This window comes from Erinaceus europaeus, chromosome 7 (genome assembly GCF_950295315.1).
Source record: "Erinaceus europaeus chromosome 7, mEriEur2.1, whole genome shotgun sequence".
NCBI classification, from domain to species: domain Eukaryota; kingdom Metazoa; phylum Chordata; class Mammalia; order Eulipotyphla; family Erinaceidae; genus Erinaceus; species Erinaceus europaeus.
Genome location: NC_080168.1, coordinates 62,991,598 through 63,012,611, shown reverse-complemented (window position 1 = coordinate 63,012,611; position 21,014 = coordinate 62,991,598). Strand labels below are relative to the sequence as shown.

The window sequence follows — 21,014 nt, the reverse complement described above, 5'->3', positions numbered from 1 at the left end:
TGCAATGATTTAGTTGAGGTCAACAGAGGCAGTATACCAGGGCAAGGGATTGAGAGGAAAGGCATTATGAAGTACCTGATAGGGACTAGGAGCCATTTCAGATGGTGCTCCTGATAAACTAGGAAAAAAGAAAAGAAAAGAAAAGAAAAGAAAAGAAAAATCACCTGAAAACCCACAAAATACAACCAGGATTTCTCTAGAAACGAAGCCACAAGTTTTCAGGCTGACTTGCTCTGTTACAGGAAGAATGTACTCTGGATTACAAAAGTCTCAAGAGGTGGTGCAGTGAACAAGGTGCAGCAGGCCATGGTCCAGAGTGATGTTCTGCTTCTCCTTCTCACCCTATCTTGTGTTCATAAATAAGTAAAATATTCTTTATACAAATTTTAAAGAGGGGGCGGGGTAGATAGCATAATGGTTCTGCAAAGAATCCCAGGTTCAACCCCCCACACTACCATAAGCCAGAGCTGAACAATTCTTTGGAAAATAAATAAATAAATAAATAAATAACCTGCCCCATTTTCTAGACATTTCAGGAGGGGGGCTTCAAATCCCACCACCCACACCTGTGGGATTTTATTTTATTTTTTAGGTCGTGGGTGAGAGAGAGATGTCATAGCCCCTCTCCATTGCTGAGGGAGCACCCCCTTTTGCATAGTGCTCCCAGGTTGGGGTACAGGGGCTTGCACATGGGTCCTGTGGTATGGCAGGTAGTACACTCTACAGGGTGAGCCACCTCCCAGGCCCTCAATAATGCTTCCATGTCATGTAGGCTGATAGGATGTTGGCCTGCAGTAAGGGAGCTGAATCAGGTTTTTAGGGACTAAAATGTAAACTTAGATGTGAATGATTCCATAAAGTGCTAATCTATTTGTTTTGCCTCCAGGACTGCAGTGGGATTTTGTGCCTGCACAATTCCACTGTTCCTTTTGGATTATTTGTTTTTGTATTTATTATTTACTTGTTTGTTTTTCAGCTAGGTGAAAATCAGAGAAGGACAAGAGACACATGTGCAGTTGGGCTCTACCACCCTCCAATCTTCCCCCATGCAAATGTTCCAGATGATGGCCAGGGGCTCGAACCTGGGCCCTTGTGCATGGTAAAGCACACACTCTACCTGGTAAGCCATCTTTGCTTAATTTTTATAAGAGATAACACAATATTTCTTGGTACCCTCCATGGGGCTCCCATGCAAAGCCTGCTGGAACTCAGGGCTTTGAGAATGGTGAGCTGTGTGCTCTATGGGATGAGCTGTTTCCCAGTCCTATTAAAGTTTGTTTGTTTGTCTAAATAAGAGAGACCAGAGCAGAACCTGGCATAGTGCCAGGTTTGAACTCAGGACTTCATGTTTTCAAGTCCAGACCTCTCACTAAAGTACCACCTCCTAGGCTGACATTTCTTGTTTTTCTCATTTAAAGCAAGGGAGGGAGAGAAACAAACCTAGATCTCATGTTTGAGAGCTCAGCACTATCCGCTGTGCTACCTCCCAGGCTGCTCTGTTGTTATATGTCGTTAAAGTTCAGGGCTCCAGCAGGCCGGGCTAGCTTCGCAGCGGTAGACAGAGACTCGAGGACACACGGCTGGGCAGAGAAGCTGTATTTCTTTATTCACAAACAACGATTCAAAAACTAGCCCAAACCAATCACCACACAGATCTGTCCTGCATCCTTCTCCGACGGCTGCGGCAAGAACCCTGGAAGTCTGTCGGGTAGGGGGCAGAGAGAAGTGAGTAGCGCGAAAACTAGCAAGGGCCAAACCAAATCTCCTGGCGGGAGGAGAGCGAGACCAAACCAATGTGAAGCATAACAACAATTCCCCCTTTTCTTTTTAACTAAATGACCATAGTATCAGGGGTGTGGGGTGAACAGAAACCTATATCATACAGGCATTTTTTTAAAAAAACAGAAACTGGCATAAACATGGAGGAACATGTAAGCGAGCAACAAGAACCAGTGTGCTGCCAAGGGAAGGCCTGAGGGGGACATTTTTTTGCCTCTGGGGGGCGTTACTTGCCTCGACGGGCATTTTCTAGCATGGGGGTAGGGAACGGCCTAGAGTCCCAAGGCAGCTGGATGCAGTCATTCTTTGAGAAACCCAGCAGCATAAAGGGAAGCTGCTAGTTTTGTGCAAAGTGTCCAAGACGTGTACCAGTGAGTCCGATAGAAATGTGAGTCCAAAGCAGATGTCCACGGAAGAATGCCAGGGGGTGGAACGTTGTATGAGGAAGGTCAGCTGTTGGAATTCCGCTTTTCTGTAGAGAACGTGACATCTGCAATTTACTTACTATGAAACAAAACTTGTAGCAGGTTAGAAGTTTATCACAATTGATAACTCTATTACAATTGGAAGTCTTTTTTTGTATGATTTTAAGGTTGTTTAAAGTTTAAACAATAGAATGTGGAAAGGTAAACATAAGACCCATGGAAAGAAAAAAGCCTCATGCATGAGAATCATTAGCATAACCATAGTACAATCTAACATTTCTAATTGAGAAGGTAATGGAGAGTTTCACATATCAACAAGTCTATTTAACCTTTTGTTACACCCATTGAAGATGGAGACACACCCTAGTTGTGTGCAAGTTTTTTTTTTTTTTTTTTTTAAGACTAACTTAGTTAAAATATATTGATTTTTAACTAATTTTTACTCAGACTTTAAATGTAAGTTAATTTTACCTTTAAGGAATTTGAGAGTTTTACATATCAATAAGTCTATTTAACCTTTTGTTACACCCATTCAAGATGGAGACACACCCTAGGTGTGCGCAGATTTTTTTTTAGACCAACTTAGTTAAAATATATTGATTTTTAACTAATTTTTACCTCAGACTTTAAATGTAAGTTAATTTTATCTTTATAAGAATTACATTGAAAACCTTTTTTATTTAACTCTGGTAAGAATATAGCCTTAAAGTTACATTTTTAACCTTAAAGTTAATGTTTACCAAACTTTAAACACACATGTAAACATGGTCTTTAATATACAGGGAGAGAAACCTTTGTTATGAAGACATGTCATTTTAAGCACGAATTTAGATCTGTACTGTCTTAGCCATTCGGGGAGTGCGTTGTCTAGCGGTGGCCTCTTGCGCAACTTCAGCTCTAGGAATTGTAGGTTGCGATCTCTGGATGAATCTTTGCGTATTCTAGCTTTTCTGCCTTCAGACCCAAGCTGGGAATCTCGGCCAGGGGGCCCAGTTTCGGCAGGGAGCCTGCAGTCTCCGGGTGGTCTGGGATCTGTCCAGACTTCATAGCAGGATGGTGGGTGGGCCGGCCGTGCAGAAGGCGCGGGCCGAGATGCCTCGGGGTGGCAGCCATGATGGGCTGTAGCCTTGCCCGCCATGTCTGCTGCCCTGTTCCCAGCGGCCGAGCAGCATGGGGGGAGCCCGCGCCCAATGCCCTGTGCCATGCGGCAGAAAGCCGGCTCATGTGGGCTGGTGTTGGGCTCTTGCGGGCTGGCGTTGGGTGGAAACCACAGAGTGGTCCAGAGATAAATGTTCCAGAAACAGCAAAACAGTCTCGTGAAGAAAGGGCAGAGGCCTTTGGAGATCTCTTCACAAGTAGAAGAGAAGGCCATAGTGCATAGGTAGCCAAATTGTCTTTACTTATCTGGGAGATGCGCAGGTCAGGTCCATGTGGGCGCCATTTGTTGTTAATGTTCAGGGCTCCCACAGGCTGGGCTAGCTTCGCGGCGGTAGACAGAGACTCGGCGACACACGGCTTGGCAGAGACGGCGGGGTGAGACCAAAACCAATGTGAAGAATACAAAAATTTCCCCTTTTCTTTTTAACTAAATGACCATAGTATCAGGGGTGTGGGGTTAACAGAAACCTATATTGTACAGGCATTTTTTTTTTTTAAAGAAACTAGCACAAACATGGAGGAACATGTAAGCGAGCAACAAGAACCAGTGTGCTGCCAAGGGAAGGCCTGAGGGGGACATTTTTTTTTGCTTCTGGGGGGCGTTACTTGCCTCGACGGGCATTTTCTAGCATGGGAGCAGGGAATGGCCTAGAGTCCCAAGGCAGCTGGCTGCAGTCATTCTTTGAGAAACCCAGCAGCATAAAGGGAAGCTGCTAGTTTTGTGCAAAGGGTCCAAGAGGTGTACCAGTGAGTCCGATAGAAATGTGAGTCCAAAGCAGATGTCCACGGAAGAATGCCAGGGGGTGGAACGCTGTATGAGGAAGGTCAGCTGTTGGAATTCCGCTTTTCTGTAGAGAACGTGACATCTGCAATTTACTTACTATGAAACAAAACTTGTAGCAGGTTAGAAGTTTATCACAATTGATAACTCTGTTACAGTTATATTTAGTTCAAATGCTGAAGGATGAACCCAAGGCCTGTGACATGCACTCTGTCACTGAGCTACCTCCCAAGTATCCCTGTTGTTATTTTTATTGTTTTCTTATCTATATATATTTTTATTCATTGCCAGGGCTTCCCTGTTCCTTGCTGACATTTTCATATAGAAAGAGAGAGTTAAGGACAGAGGGGAGGAAGAGAGATAGGCACCACAGCTCTGAAGCTTCCTCTGTTGCATCGGGGTCAGCCTTAAACCTGGAGTGGTAGAGTATGTGGAAAAGCAGATGCACTATCTTTTAGTTTTACTGGTTCAACTGTTTTTTTCCTTGCAGGATCCAGGGGATGAACCTAGGGCATCCAGCATGCACTCTGTTGCTAAGTCATCTCTTAGGCCCAGCTTTTTTTATTGTATATTGTTATAAGCAAAAACAAAGTACCCTGCAACCACCACTTATCATGGTCCCTCGTGTGGAGCCAGTGACCAAACTCAAGACCTCACACATGTATTCTTTTTTTAAAAAATTTTTATTTATAAACTGGAAATAATGACAAGACCATAGGATGAGAGCAGTGTAATTCCATACAATTCTAGCCACCAGAACTCTGTATCCAATCCCCTCCCTTGATAGCTTTCCTATTCTTTATCCTCTGGGAGTATGGACCTAGGATCATTATAGGATAGAAGGTCTGGCTTCTGTAATTGCTCCCACACTGACCATGGCCATTGGCAGGTTGATCCATACTTCCAGCCTGTCTCTCTCTTTCTCTAGTGGGGCTAGGGAAAAGGGTCTGGGGAGGTGGGGCTCCAGGACACATAGGTGGGGTCATCTGCCCAGGGTTAGCATCATGGTATCATCTGAAACCTGGTAGCTGAAAAAGAGTTAAGATATAGAGCAGAACAAATTATTGACTAATCATGACCCTAAAGGCAAGAATATTGCAGATGAATATTTGGGGTCTCCATTTTGGAAAAAGTTAGTAGGTCTATTTTAGGCATATTCCAAGGGGCCCATGACTTTACTAGCTTTTGCCTGAGCCTGACATCTAATATGCAGGTGGACCCAAGTTATTGTCTGGGGAGATGGTGTCATAGTTGGAAAAAGGACTAGAAAGCTGCATCAGGAAAGAGAGTAGCTCCCCAATATGGGGAAAATTATATAAATATTGTTAACTGTAAACCCCATACATTTGATCTGGGGCCCATATTCAGCACAGGATCCTATGTAACCTCTGCATCCCTATAGGTCTGAGCTTGTATCTGTGATCATGGCTAGGAACATTCCAGGTTGCACTAATTTCAGGGCCTATCTTCCTCGGGTGGTAGGTAGAATGTTATCCAACCTCCCTTTGGAGATTGGAACAGTCCCTACCATTGTTGATCCACATTAAGGGCAAGGTCCTATAGGGGCTGACAAAGGGGTCCATTATGTTGTTCCTGATGGAGTCACACATGTATTCTACCCACTGGGCCATCTTGCTTGGCAGTCCCTCTTGTTGTCACATAGCTTGACTCTTTTTTTTATGTCGGTGAACTGAGGAGAGAGGTTGTCAGACTCAGATTTGACTAATGATCTGGAGGGTTTCGTAATCCACACAACAGAGAGAGTCCCTTCCCTCACCTCACTAGTCTTCTCAAAAGAGTTTTCTTGTCATCACGTTAATGTTTTCTAAACTCATTCTCTCATCAGCTTGTCATTCCACTGAATAATATCAGTCAGTCATCTATTCACTGGCTCTAATTAAAAGATATGTGATCCCCATCTTGTTATGCCCTTTGTGGCATTGCCAGTATTGACCTCTCTTTCCTTGGCAGAATGTCTCTTCCTTTACTTAGATGCTCATCCCTCTCACATAAATCTTGAAATGGGTATCTGAAGTATGGCTGTTAATAAACTAAGATCCAGTACCTAACTGAAGAGCAGAAACTTCGTCTCTTTCCACTGGTTAGCAGGAAGGTCTTGACCTGCACTTGACCATTCATCCTGAAGTTGATGAATGAATGGTTCATGACAACCAACCATCATGTGACCAGCATTTAAATCAGGTTGAGTTACTGTAGCTGAGTCACCATGTTCACTATAGAGGGAGCCCTTCCTTGAAACCAGGAGCCTAGTGAGATCTCCCCATCTCCGGTCAGAACATACACTACTGGTTGCTGCTCAAATATTGAATTTACCTCCCTCCAGTCCTGTGTAGCTCTGGGAAAAAAATCTCTTCCCTGCCTCAGTCCTGTGTGGCTCATGCATTCTTTCCTCAGAGTGTAGTACAGTTGTTTTAGTTGTTTTTAGTTGTAATCACATTCCTGTTACGTTTTCCTGAGGTCTCACCAAAGTCTTTGACAGTATTTGTAAGCAACCTTTATGTGTAGTTTCTAATTATATTCCCAGAAAGTAACCTAACTAGAATTATTAAGTATTCATGCTCCATGACATAGTCAGATTTGATTTTCAAGAAAACAGTCTGAGAGAGTGGAGTTAGAACAATAGGAGAATACAAAGGAAGAGAAGTATTGATGGAAGAGGGGGTAGACAGGAAGGGGCAGCACTGAGAACTGTTAGAAGTATGTGCTAGTTTGCTACTGCAAATAAATCACTACAGACAGTGACTTAAGACAGCTAGAACATGTTATCTTACAGAGCTGGAGGTCAGATAATCATAACATCAAGGTGTGAACCCCTTTCCATCTGGAGGCTGTAGGGAATGGGATAACTGTTTCCTTGCCTTTTCCAGCATCTAAATGCAAATTGTAGGTCTTGGTTTGTGGTCTCTTCTCCTTTCAGAGTCAATGACATGGTGTCTTGAAATCTCTTTATTCATGAGCTCTGTTCACAATTAGAAGGAAATCTTTCTCTAAGAAGGAAAAAAATCTGATATAGGTACATTTCTTTCCTCCCTCCATCTCTCCCACTTCCTCACTTCCTTCCCTCCTTTTTGTTACCAGAACACTGCTTACTTGGCTTCAGGTAGTGCTGGAGATTGAACCTGGGACCTTTGGTGCCTCAGGCATGATAGTCTTTTTACATCACCACTGTGCTACCTCCCCAGCTCCACATTTCTAACTTATATTATATTATTAACTCAGTCATTTGAGGGGTTATTGATACAGTATCTTTGGGATATCTAATTTGATGTCTGTGAGCTTGCTTAAGTGACGATTTGTCAGCCCAGTTAAACCTAGAACCATCCAGTGGCCTGTGTAACTGGGACCTATAGTGCCAGCACACTTAGAATACCAGTTTCACCACTTCAGTTCTTTGGGAATCAATCTCTTGGTAAGGAAATAACTGAAAACTTGTTGTTACATTGTCCAGTGAAAGCACATTGCCAGTTTTGAAAATTGTGTTTAGACCAGCATTCCCCAAACTGGCCCAACAGGGAACACCATTCTGTATGATGGAATATCAAGAAGGTGGTTACTCCCTGTTGAGATAAGATCCATGGAACATAGATTTATTTGGCTATAATCCAGGCCAGCCAAGAAGCTCACACTCAAAAAAGATGGCTAGTGGGATAGTTCCCTCAAGGAGAATGCTGGGAAATCCCATAAGAAGGAAGACCAATGGGGACATTGAAATGAAAATTTTGTCACATAAAGTAGTTGTGTGTGCTGGCAGGAATAAACTATGAACTTCCAATTGTAACTTAGAAGATTGCCCCACCTGCCTTTCCTCCTGTCACCCTGCTTCTCCCCTATTTCTGACTGACTAGAGCAAAGATATGCTAGTTGGAACTATGGCAATAATTTTGTAACAAGGCTTCTGAGAAGCCTAAAGCTTTATGATAAAAGGGCAGGGGGAGAGGGAGAGGGAGAGGGAGAGGGAGAGGGAGAGGGAGAGGGAGAGGGAGAGGAGGGAGAGGGAGAGGAGGGAGAGGGAGAGAGAGAGATATTACTCATCAAGTAGGGTGACTGAATTGCTGTGCACACCACCCAAGTTTAATACCCAGCACCACATGGGTGGTGCCATGGCAGTGGAAAAAGCTTCAGTGCCATGATGATTTTTCCTACTCTCTCTGTGAATTAAAAAGTGGCCTGGATTGGTCATCACACATGCAGTCCAGTTTGTGTGTTCATGTGCACACACATATACATATATACACTTGTGTGCACACATATGTGTGTCAAGTTTCTTAATTAGTCAAATATAGTTGCTATCTGATTCAATAAATGATTATAATACAATGACCTAACAGCTCTAAAAAAGGAAATTTGCTTATGCTTAATAAAAAAAATACAATTTATGAGAATATATAAAAATGTTTTGTTTTATAAAAATATGTTTATAAAAGTATGTGTCACTACTGCTCTGCCAAGCAGACTGCATAGATCTACAATCACTGAAGGTCTTGGAGGCTGAAGATAGTTAAATGGGGGGGCTGGGTAGCAGGTTAAGCACACGTGGCGCAAAGCGCAACGACCAGCATAAGGACTGGTTCGAGCCCCTGACTCCCCACCTGCAGGGGGGTCATTTCACAAGTGGTGAAGCAGGTCTGCAGGTGTCTATCTTTCTCTCCCCCTCTCTGTCTTCCCCTCTTCTTCCATTTCCCTCTGTTCTATCTAACAATGACATCAATAACAACAGTAAAACAGAAAGAGCAACAAAAGGGAAAAAGTAGCCTCCAGGAGCAGTGGATTTGTAGTGCAGGCACTGAGCCCCAGCAGTAACCATGGAGGCAAAAAAAAAAAAAAAAAAGATAGTTAAATAGGAAAATAAGTTTTTTTTGAATTGGAAAATATAGTATTTTTAATAAAAATAATTGTTAAAAAAGAAAAAAGTTTTGGAGAAATGAATTGGTAAAGGTTTCACAGAGGAAGTGATATTTGATCTGGACCTTATAAAGTGAGTAACTACTCAATAGAGAAGGAAGACCATTTTACTTGAAATAGTATAGCACTGGGCTGGGGAAACAGCATAATAGTTCTGCAAGACTTTCATGCCTGAGACTCTGAGGTCCCAGGTTCAATCTCCAGCATAAATCAGAGCTGAGAGTGCTCTGGTTTCCATTTCTATTTATTTCTCTTCCTCCCATCTCTCTCTCTCTCTCTTTCTCACTAAAATAAATTGTAAAATTTTTACAAAGGAATAATATAGCACTGATCATTTTTACTTGTAGTTTAGCCAATAAGTCTTAAAAGATAGAAGGTAATTCTAATTTTTCATTTTATTAGGGATGGATAATGTAGTACTAAGCACTTAGAATCATTATTTTTGTTGTTTTTCACTGATGTTTCACCACTGAGGGACAGCTTTTCAGGCAGAAAGATAAGAGACAGAAAGGAAAGAAACCACAGCTCCAAAGCTTCTGCCAATGTTGAGGCTGGGCCTAAAGTTGTGATGTGTATATGGCAAAGTAGGAATACTACCAAGGTGAGTTCTTGGCTTGCACCATCAACATTTCCAGTGCCTATTTTCCCCTTGTTCTTTTTTTCTCTTTGCTCTCCCACACCCTTATAGATTGAGAAACAGAAAGAGAGAGGGGGAGAGAGGGAGAGATGCCTACAGCAATATTCCACCATTCCTGAAGCTTTCCCCTGCAGCTGGGGAGCAGGTGCTTGAATCCTAGTCCTTGTGAATATATGTGCTTTACTGGGTATGCCACCACCTGACCCACCATTGGGGAACTCTTAAGGGTCAATAACAGGAAGAATTTGAAGAACTGCCAATTAAAGGAATTATTATAATGATTGACTTTGTTTATATAAAATTACTTATATTTTTATAAACATTTTATGAACACAAAACAGCAAAACAGCATACATTTTCCTTGTATAATCATATTGATTCTAATGTTTAATTATTAGAGCAGATTTTTATAAATAGAGTTCTTGAATTTTCTTCTTCCTTTATTTATTTATGTTTCCATCACCAGGGCTTTATTACTCAAGTGAGAAAAAGACAGAGGGAAAGAAGGAAAGGAACCAAATCTTTCTCCAGTGCAGTGGGTAGTGGGTAGTATGGACAGAAAAGAGAGCATCAAGTAAGTGAAGTCTACTGTAGGCTATACTACAAGAGTCACATCCAAATGTGTTCATAAAGGTAAAATATAATTGAGTTCTTACTGGGTCTCAGTTCTCTAATTGTAGCCTAGGCCATTTAAAAAAAAAACAACTCAACTTTTTTCACTGCAGTCTAGAATAATGGATGTACTCAGCTGAGATTTCAGTAGGGGAAGCTTGACTGAGCCAATACTAGCATCACTGTATTGGGAGAAAATAAGAAACAGGGTTTCTGCGGTTGTTGGAATTACATCTATGAATATACAAAGTACAGTCTGGTCCATCTGGCTTTTATGCAACTTGAACACTACTCACCAGTCTCCCTACACATCTGTAGGAGCAAAGTTAATAATGATGACTCTGACGTGACTGGATCATAGCAGAATGATTGAATTGTGCTCTGCTTGCCTTCATGTATTTAATTATATCTTGTTAATTGTAAGCTGGATGCATGGTCTATTGAATTCCACTGCTACATCAGCCAGAGCCTCTTTTTTTTTTTTTTTTTACCAGAGCCTCTTTTATCAGGGACTCAACTGTCCACAGTAGCCAAGTTTGTAGTTTATAAAGGAAAAATATGTGATGAAAAATATTATATTTATACAATCACAGCAGGAATAATTATGAAGTAATTTGGGATCATCCAGCCATGTTTTAAAGATTTATAAGAAATATAGTTAATGATAGGTCCTACTTAGCTGATTATCTACATAAATATAATAATTCATATTCTGGGGGCCAGGGGTAGCACACCCGGTTAAGCACACATAGTACTATGCACCAGGGCCTGGGTTCAAGTGCCTGCTTCCTACCCGCAGCAGAAATGCTTCAAGAATGGTGAGTCTCTCTCTCTCTTTTTAAATATATATATTTTAAGATTTTATTTACTTATAAATGAGAAAGATAGGAGGAGAGAAAGAAAGAACCAGCCATCACTCTGGTACATGTGCTACTGGGGATCAAACTCAGGATCTCATGCTTAAGAGTCCAAAGCTTTATCCACTGCACCACCGCCCAGACCACTCTCTCTCACTCTATGTTGCCCCTTCCCCCTCTCAATTTCTCTTTGGAAAGGAGGAAAGAAAAAGCCTCCGGGAGTGGTGGATTCGTAGTGCTGGCACAGAGCCCCAGGCAATAATCCTGGAGGCACTAAAAAATAATAGTAATTCATAATCTGTAGTAAGTATAAATAAATATTAAATTTGATGGATATTATCTATTAATTTTGAGCAGCTGTAGCTATAGATCCAGGCCTATCATAAATTGATTTGTTTGGTTGTCTAAATTTGGTTTAGGGTCCTGTTGAGTTAACCCCTCATCTCATCTTACCTTTCCCTAGAGATGTATTGTTACTCTGGTGACAAAGAAGGATCTCTAATAAGTACTAGGAATAAGCATGTGTCTCAGGCTGGGTTCCCTGGAAGTAGAAACTAACACAGGAACTTATTGTGGGCCTTCCCCCAGAAGGGGTAGCTGTTCAAGAGTTCCTGTCTCAAGTGGCAGAGGGAAGAGGGGAGAACTAAGCAGACATATTCTGGCTGGGCACCAGCTTCAACCCTGTCCTGTAGAGAGCCTAAGAGCAGGAACTAGTTCTCCTTAGGACAAAGGGGCTGGCATTTGCATGCCCAGTGTCAGTTACCCATTGGCTGTGGCAAGGATAAGTCTCTGAGAGGACACTTAGCAGTTAGCACTTCCAGCTGCCAGGTTGTGGTGCACCTGGCCAGGAAGGACATTGGGGCAAGACACCAAGTGTGCCCACACATAGAACTGTGTTGTCTCCTGTGGACTAGAGCTCTAGACCAACCTCACTGATCCTCTTAAACAGCTGAAAGTACTGCAGAGGCAGATAAAATGTGAGACCTTGTTTCTAAAGGCAGATCCTTTGGGAGCACAGCTAGGAAGACCAGGAGCACCTCTCTTCACAGTGGCTTCAGGCCCTCTCCCCTGCTTACTCTTTGTGCCAGCTTTGGGGACGGAGTGTTAGGAACATGGATAGATCCAGAGAGACTGGAATGGGACAATATGTTCTTTAGCTAAGGCTTGTGTCTGAACCCACTTGCTAGTCTCTCTCTTTAAGAAAAAGAATTTTTAAAAATGTATTAAAGAGAACCAGAGCATCATTTTGGGATGTGAAATGCCAGGAATCCAACTCAGAGCCTCATGCTTAAGAGTTCAGTGCTCTGGGGGCCTGGCGGTAGCGCAGTGGGTTAAGCGTGCATGGCACAAAGTGCAAGGACCAGCATAAGGATCCTGGTTCGAGCCCCTGGCTCCCCACCTACAGAGGGGTCACTTCACAAGTGGTGAAGCAGGTCTGCAGGTGTCTATATTTCTCTCCCCCTCTGTCTTCCCATCCTCTCTTGATTTCTCTCTGTTCTATCCAATAACAATGACATCAATAACAACAATAGTAAAAACCACAACAACAATAAAACAACAAGGGCAACAAAAGGGAAAACAAAGCCTCCAGGAGCAGTGGATTCGTAGTGCAGGCACCGAGCCCCAGCAATAACCCTGGAGACAAAAAACAACAACAACAACAAAACACACTTTATCTACTGTACCACCACCACTCCTTTCTTTCTTTTTTAAAAATATTTTATTATTGGATAGAGACAGAAATTTAGAGGACAGAGGGAGATAGAGAGGAAAAGAGACAGAGAGACACCTGCAGCCCTGCTTCATCACTTGTGAAGCTTTCCCCCTACAGGTGGGGACTAGGGACTTGAACCTGGGTCCTTCCACACTGTAATGTGTGCATTTAACCTAGGTGCATCACCGCCTGGCTCTGTTCCCCTCTTTTCTACCTCTTGCATTTTTATCTTTCTTCTGCTACTATCTTTTGCTGATCACCAGGATTTCTAAAGTTCCTGGTCTCTGGAGCCATGCTTTCTTACTTTCTTCCAAGAACTTTTCCATCATTTTTCATATAACAAGCATTCAACTATAGTTCCTGTGATATTTTCTTATAGTTTGATAGCTCAATATGGCAGTGGCTGTAGGGAGAAGGTATGAAGTGAAAAATCCTTCTCATGTTACATATAGCCTGAATTTAGGCCAAGGAGCCAAGACCAGATTGGGTTATTCTTTGGGAGAAATAGAGAGATTGTATTTCAAGGGAGCACTGAGTTTGTCCTGGGAGGTGCTGTGGGGACTGTGAAGTTCACTGTGGGCATGAAAGAGGTAGATGGAGCTCTGAGGAGAGCGCATGCTCAGGTGGTGTAGGAGCAGGGTGAGGCAGTGCATGGCGTCCCTTAAACAAGTATGGGGGCCTCCTTCTGTTCCTTCCTTCAGCTTTCTCCAGTCCAGATGTCCAGCTGAAGACACCATTCTGACATATGAAGGATATGGTGGCATCTGAAATGGGCGGGTCTGGGGCAAGAGTGGTGAACCTCTAGCTACTAGACTTTGAATAAAGAGAGCAAACTTACACCTTTTTCTAATTCGAAAAAGGAAAGGAAGCTCCTTTTATTCTAAACATGGGGTCGAAACACAAACCTTCAAGAATCACTGATATTGAAATTATAAGCATTACCATGTTGGAATCAGAACATTTAGTGTGCAAGGGACTTTGGGGGGCCCAGTTGCAGTACAGCAGTGTGAGTGCTATGTGGCACAAGGGGAGGCAGGAGCTGGACTGGCATAGATATACTGGTGGCATCACACACTGTCACCTTCTAGACTGTTTTCTTCCATTCTGCTGCCACCCTTCAGCCTCTGCAGAGAACCCATGTTTCCACATGTGGGAGGGAAGGGCATTCATCTAAGAAAAAGAACTTTGTGACCCAGAGGTGGCACAGCTGTAGAGCACAGCAATTAACAAGCATGAGGTCCTGAGTTAATCTCTGGCACCGCATATGCTGGAAAAATGTTGAGTGTTCTCTCTCTCTGCCTTCCCCCTTCTGTCTTATAAAAAATAGGTCATATTTTTAAAACAGTAAGCATATTTTAAAAGAGTTGAAAGACCCTTTTCTTTGGAGGAATTATTACAATAGTAAGATAGCTGTTGTTTCAAATTTTGACTGTCTTGCTACCCTGTTGACTACAGATTCATCATTTACCTTCTTTGTTGTTAGTTTTCTTGCCTGTGGGGGAGGTTGAGGAAGTAAGGAAGGGGAGAGAAGAGAATGTTACTAGTAGTATATAAAGAGTTGTCACAATTGTGGTCTGGGAGGTAGCACAGTGGCTAAGGCACTAGACTCTCAAGCATGAGGTCTTAAATTCAATCCCAGCAGCACATGTACCAGAGTGGTATCTGGTTCTTTCTCTCCTCCTATATTTTTCATTAATATATAAATAAAATCTTAAAAAAAAAGAGTTGTCACAATTAGCTGAAGTCTGTGTGAAAATTGTTGTCAGTGCCTGGCACACATGCTATATTATTATGGTTATTTTCATTCTGTCTGCGGGCTCTTACTTGAGAAATGCTATCAGCAATGCCAGTAATCATGATTTTATTTTCCATGTCAACATGCTTTGTGGAAGTTCTGAGACATAAAGAGAAGAGCCAGAGCACTGCTGATACATGCATAGCCTGAAACTCTTAAGCTGGGAGGCTCAGGCATGCAAGTCCAACTTTTTTTCTTTATTGGGGCATTAATGTCTTATATTCAACAGTAAATACAATAGTTTGTACATGCATAACATTTCTCAGTTTTCCACATAACAATACAACCCCCACTATGTTCTCTGTCATCCTTTTTGGGCAAGTCCTACTTTCTGTCAGCTTAGCTATTTCTCTGGCCATATTAACTACTGTTTTAGAATGATTAACATTCAAATTACAAACTGATTGGCAAAAGTAATCTGCATGTGAGATAAGCAAATGCCTTTTTACAGGACTTTTCTAATCTTCTGTGTCTTCTCTCAGGTAAGGGACCATGTAGTAACCAACCCAGTAAGTGCTACTTCTGCTTATTAGCTTTGTGACCTACGCATTGCCCTTGACCTCCCGGGGCCTCTTTAAAATGGAAGCAGACTCTTAGGTTCCCAGTGTGACCTGTACAAGACAGTGCTATTCTAAACCAGGTATGGCTACACTGTCCTTCCTGAAAGACTTATTTTATTTTGAGTGTGAGAAATAAGAGAGACCAGAGCACTGCTCAGCTTTCGCTTATACAAAATGTTTCAAGTATACTTCTTTTGTAGAATTTTGTAACAGCTAAGAAAGAGTAGGAACCCTAAGAAGCATTGCCTCCTGCTACTTGTTGCCTTCAACACTGAGAGTCCATGTGTTAACAGGTGCAGAGAATATGTCAAACTGAGGGGGAAAACTGCTCCATACCTCCATGATTCTAAGTGGAAGAGATGATTCAGCCCTGAGAAGCTTTGGAGAATAAAGCAAGGGCATCTTTGTCTTGTCCTCAGGGCAAAGACCTTTTTTTATCTTTTGGTTTTAGTACCTGGTGTTCTCTAAATTTTGACTAAAATAAAAAACATGATATATTAGGAACCTAGTGTCAGAAATTAATCAAAGATGAAGTCTATCTCCCTTCTCTTGTAATAATAAAGCAGTGATGGGGGTTGGGCGGTAGTGCAGTGGGTTAAGCACACATGGCACAAAGCACAAGGACCGGCGTAAGGATCCTGGTTTGAGCCCCCAGCTCCCTACCTGCAGGGGGGTCACTTCATGAGCAGTGAAGCAGGTCTGCAGGTGTCTATCTTTCTCTCCCCCTCCCTGTCTTCCCCTCCTCTCTCCATTTCTCTCTGTCCTATCCAACAACAATGACATCAATAACAACAATAATAATAACCACAACAATGATAAAACAAGGGCAACAAAAGGGGGGAAAAATAGCCTCCAGGAGCAGTGGTTTCCTTGTGCAGGCACAGCAATATCCCTGGAGGCAAAATAATAATAATAATAATGTAGTGACAGCTGTATTGTGGGGGTCCTTGCCCTGTCTGGCCGTTTTATATAAGGGAAAATCAAGCGATAAAAAGGAATTCTTAGAGGAATATTCTTCAGTGAAGCAAGTAAGACAAAATGAATATTGGAACTAGATAAAACTCCAGCTTGGCTTGGCAGTCAGCACCCAAGTCTATGTGCCCCACGGAGTGGGGACTCTAAAGGGCACCCATGACAGCATCAGCTGAGAAAAGGGACTTTAATTACTGTCTTCCTGGTAGGAACAGGGAAGAAATGGTGAAGAGCTAACTTGCATATAAAATCTTTTATGCAAGAGCTCAAGGACATTTAGAGATACTCCAGACTTCACAGGAAGAATTCAAATTCAGATTTCTAACACCAAGAGAGATAAGAAACTATAGGTGATCTCCTAATTTCTTAATTAGACAGAACGTGATGCAGGCAAAAGTGAAGCTGCATTGGGAGGTAACATGGATTTAGAAGGTGTTTAAGAAGCTTCAAGTGCCAGGTGGAAACCCTCTTGGGGAATCCACCATCCTAGATGTCTTTTCTGTTCTGTCAGAACTACTCTTTAGTCACTAGTTCAGTCAGTGGTTACTATGCAGTTAAGAGGTGCTTGAGTTAGTCTTGCTGTTAGATAAATGAAAAGCTTACCGATGCACTTTTCAGAGCTCTCATTAGAGACCTGAACAAGGACAATTATCATAATAGAATATTCAAAAATGAAAAGTGCTTAGGCTTTCCAGTACTTTTAGTCACTTATTTTTAAATTTAATAGTGGTTTAATAATGATTAAAAAGATTGTAAGATAACTAACTGGGCTACAGTTCCCACAACCAGAGTTTTGTGTCCCATCCCCTGCATTGAAAGCTTCCCTATTCTTTATTCTTCTGGGAGTATGGATCAGAGTTCTTTTTGGGGTGCAGAAGGTAGGAGTTCTGGCTTCTGTAATTGCTTCTCTACAGGACATGGGTGTTGGCAAGTGGATCCATACCCCCCAGCCTATTTCTGTCTTTTCCTCCTGGGGCAGGGCTCTGGAAAGGTGAGGTTCCAGGACATATTGGTGAGGTCGTCTGCCCAGTCAGTATGGAATCATAGTAGCATCTGCAATTTGGTGGCTGAAAGGCTTCTCCCTCCTTCTGGCTGCCATATCTCCACTTTTATGGGCAAGAGGCCAGAGTACCTTAGTTGGATCCAGACTAATTAGCATTTCTCCCCCTGGAGTATGCTGCTGACTTAGTGCCATTGATTTAATCTGGTGGAGCCTCAGTTTCCACAGACATAAAAGGGGTTTTTCCCTAATAAGGTGATTAAAAGATTTAGCTGTCTGGTTTAGCTCCCCAGCTCAAGTTGGCTGTTTTCCTTAATATTTCAGAAGTATTTTGGGTTGGAGACCCAGTCTGTCAGATGGGTGCTCTCCATACTGGAGTGTCTTATGGTGGAACTACAAGTCTGGCATGAGACTAAAAACCTGCCTCTTTGTTGGGTCCTGAAAAAGGGGATTGTAAACCCTGGTGATGATTCAGAGAAGACTACAGTCAACTAGGAAGACTTGCTAGCCTCACAGACAAATATTGGACAAAATAAGTTTAAGTTCCTTTTTTTTTTTCTGTTCATTCTGGAAAAAAACAAAACCAAAACTTATCACTTGGAAATTATTGCTGCAGGCAGAAACAATGGCAAACTGGGCCTCTGGAATGCCATTGAAAAATTAAACTAAAAAGCATGAGGTCCCATGGGAACATCACCAGTGCCAGAGTGGTGCTCTTGGTTCTCCACTTTCCCTTTTTCTCTGTATCTAGTTTTGATAAGTAAAAATTGTAACATTGTATTTTAAAGCAATATAAAGAACCAATTTTAGAGAATCTTAGAATAAAATCTTAACTTTGTTTTTTACTGTTCAAATTGATTTGTATCCTTTATTTAAACTTTTCTAAATAGAGAGGAAGATATATATAAAAACAAAATCAGCATTTGATCTGAAGTCTGAGCCCAGACTTGGCATTTTTGCTCTGAGTGAGCAAGCATCTGTGTGTCAGGGCAAGGGCTGAATAAAAGAGTAACAGTTGAAGGCCTTGGGGTGTTGACTGTGAACGCCTGTTTGCCACTTTGCAAAGTTGGCTTAGGGGAGTCAGCTGGTGTAGGAAAACCTTTAAGAGTCATATGGCAGGTTTTCAAAGACCCTGCAGAGCAGCCAGGTGGACAGTTTGACTGGCCTCTGCCCCATCTAATGACCTCTGGCAAAGGCAACTGAGCAGCTGGGAGGTATCTGCTGAAGGCAATGCTATGGAGGTATGAAGCAGTGTGCTCTCATCTCCCGGTAATCTAAAGCTGCCAGTAACATTCCCTGCCAGTGCACAGCTGAAGCGGAAACAATTTGAATTATGACCTGTTGTGCTGCAAAGGGTCTTGGCTCTTCCCATACAATCCCTTTGATTTCCAGTTGAGGAACCAAATTCAGAGGTGGGCAGTGGCCTGCTTAAGGCAATATGTAGCTAATGAAGCTGAGAGTCAGGAATCATGATGAGATACAAAGAGAAAGAGGAAGAAAACATTTGCTTTTGTCTAACTGTACAGCATCTCTAACCCTTGTGTTATCAACTTGTACCTCTTTTACATAATAGTTAATATAGCAGTAAAGGGAAATAAGAGAAATTTGAGTGAAATTGTGCTGCCATATTGGGGGCTTGTATTAACACACACACAAATTATGTTTTTTTTAAAAAAAAATTTATGTTTTTTGTTTTTATTGTTGGTGTTCAGGGTTCCAGGCTAACTTTTCCACAGAGAAAGAGGCAGAGAGAAGGGTGGGGAGAAGGACAAAAAGAAAGAAGAAGAGAGACAGAGCAAGACTCCATATCACCAATATATCCTTCAGTGAGTGCAATGGCTCAAAGCTGACATGTATTATTTTATAAGCCTGCTCAATTCTTCTGAGAATGGAACCAGTTGCTCAAGCTTGCAAGTCTAGTGCTCTAATAAACTATCTCCTTTGCCCAAATTCATGTTTGTTTTCAAAAGATACCTTTATTTTAGACATTAGAGAAATCTTTCTTTCATGTTGAGGCTTTACAGACAGGCTGGCCTTTTGCTACCCATAGAGATTCTTTCTTGTTGCTGGTGCCACTGTCAGAAGCCATTTCTTCAGAAATAATTAGAGGCAGCATGCCTCTGTGATCATACTATGTGAGTTTGCTAAGTGGGAGAAAGTAGCAGCCCTTAGTGAGTTCCCAATCACTGGGTTCTGAGCAGGCCACTGGCTCCACTGTGCTTTAGAACCAGGACTTCACCCAGGTCAAACTACTTGGGACCAAGCATCTTCAGAGCTCATGTTGTAAGCAATAGCAGGACTAGTAAGTTGGACTAAATGAGAACAGTAGAAAGAAGAAAACAAACGTGTCTGAAAGATGCACCTAGACTTTATTATGTAGTTTCCCTGGGCCTCTACATGGATGTATCTTTTTGGTTCCTTGCAATTCCTTGCAATTTCTAGGTTCATGTTTAAGAGTCTTTAACTATGAAGATTCTCCTAATTTAAATTTTGATATTCTTCCTTTTAAAAAATTATCTTTATTTAATAGAGACAGCCAGAAATTGAGAGTAGGGGGAGATAGAGAGACAGAGAGACACCTGCAGCCCTGCTTCACCATTTGCAAAGCTTTCCCCCTGTAGGTGGGGACCAGGGGCTTGAACCCGGGTCCTTGGGCACCGTAATGTGTGCTCAACCAGGTGCGCCACCACCTAGCCCCACTTCCTTTTTTTTTTTTAATGTTAAATTATGAACTTCCTTTGTGCCAGCTTAAGAAAATCAGAATAGAGGTCAGTCACTCCCTAAATTCCTGTCAGCTTTTGGGAATTCTTTGACTACACATGACCACTTGCACATAGCCCCTCCCAATCTGAGCAAATTCCTGGAGGTTGGGTCAAGAAAAACTCAATCCCACATTGCTCTCATCCTTCTACTACTGATCATGTATGTGTATGTTAGATTCCTTATACCTGCCCTCCACTTTGTCTTGCACTCTGTCTCTTTCTCCACATTTACTTACAGATAGGAGCTGTGCATAGATTTGCTTTCTCTCTTCCCTTCTGTACCACCACATGACTCTTTCCTTATTATTTTAGTTTTTAAATATTTTCTTATTTATTACATATGAAAAACAGAAACAGAGTTTCATTTACTTATTAATGAGAGGGATAGGAGGGGAGAGAGAGAGAGTTTGTTCCGAAACTCTACCTGCAATGCATGGCTGGTAAACATGTGTTTTGCTTGTGACAAACCTTTAAGGAGGAAAAAGCAAAGACCAGGCACTCTGGTGTGTTCAAACCAAAGAACACCTGCCAAAATACTTCCCAAAGTAGCTTTATGTTAGTGTGCTTATTTCCCACTCCTACCATATCCTTCTCTATTTCATCTCAGTGTCCTTATTTAAATACTTTTAGTTATTGCTCGCTAACAGTTTTCCCATTTTGAGGGCTACAAAATAGTATTGTCTTCCACTAGTTTTATTGTAGATGCATCACAGGAGGTAAATGAGCCCTTTTGAAATAATTTTGTAATCTGGCCATTTTTAGAACATTGTTTTTATGAGAAAATGAATTCCCAGCTTTTGGAACATGATTTAGGTTGACTATTTCCTCCATCTGTTTGGTAATATAATCTTTTTGATGTGGTGACATGGTATCAAAGATAGCTACCTTGGTTTTTATTTTTTGCATATTTTCATAATAGAGAAAAAATTAACTTACTCATTTCTTATGTTCTGTGTTGGTATAGCATTCAACATTCAATCATTCTGTTGGTGATTTGTAATCTGTCACAGTCAAAGAGACTGTGGACACTGCAGTTGTC

General features: G+C 41.9%; 1 long non-coding RNA gene across 1 annotated transcript; it reads left to right on the top strand.

Annotated features, from left to right (window-relative positions):
• The first annotated feature begins 984 nt into the window (after positions 1 to 984).
• On the top strand, positions 985 to 19,659 carry LOC132539285 (uncharacterized). The gene is made up of 3 exons (XR_009550544.1): positions 985 to 1,120; positions 15,164 to 15,321; positions 17,538 to 19,659. It is a non-coding gene; the product is annotated as an uncharacterized LOC132539285 (long non-coding RNA).
• The last annotated feature ends 1,355 nt before the right edge of the window (positions 19,660 to 21,014 follow it).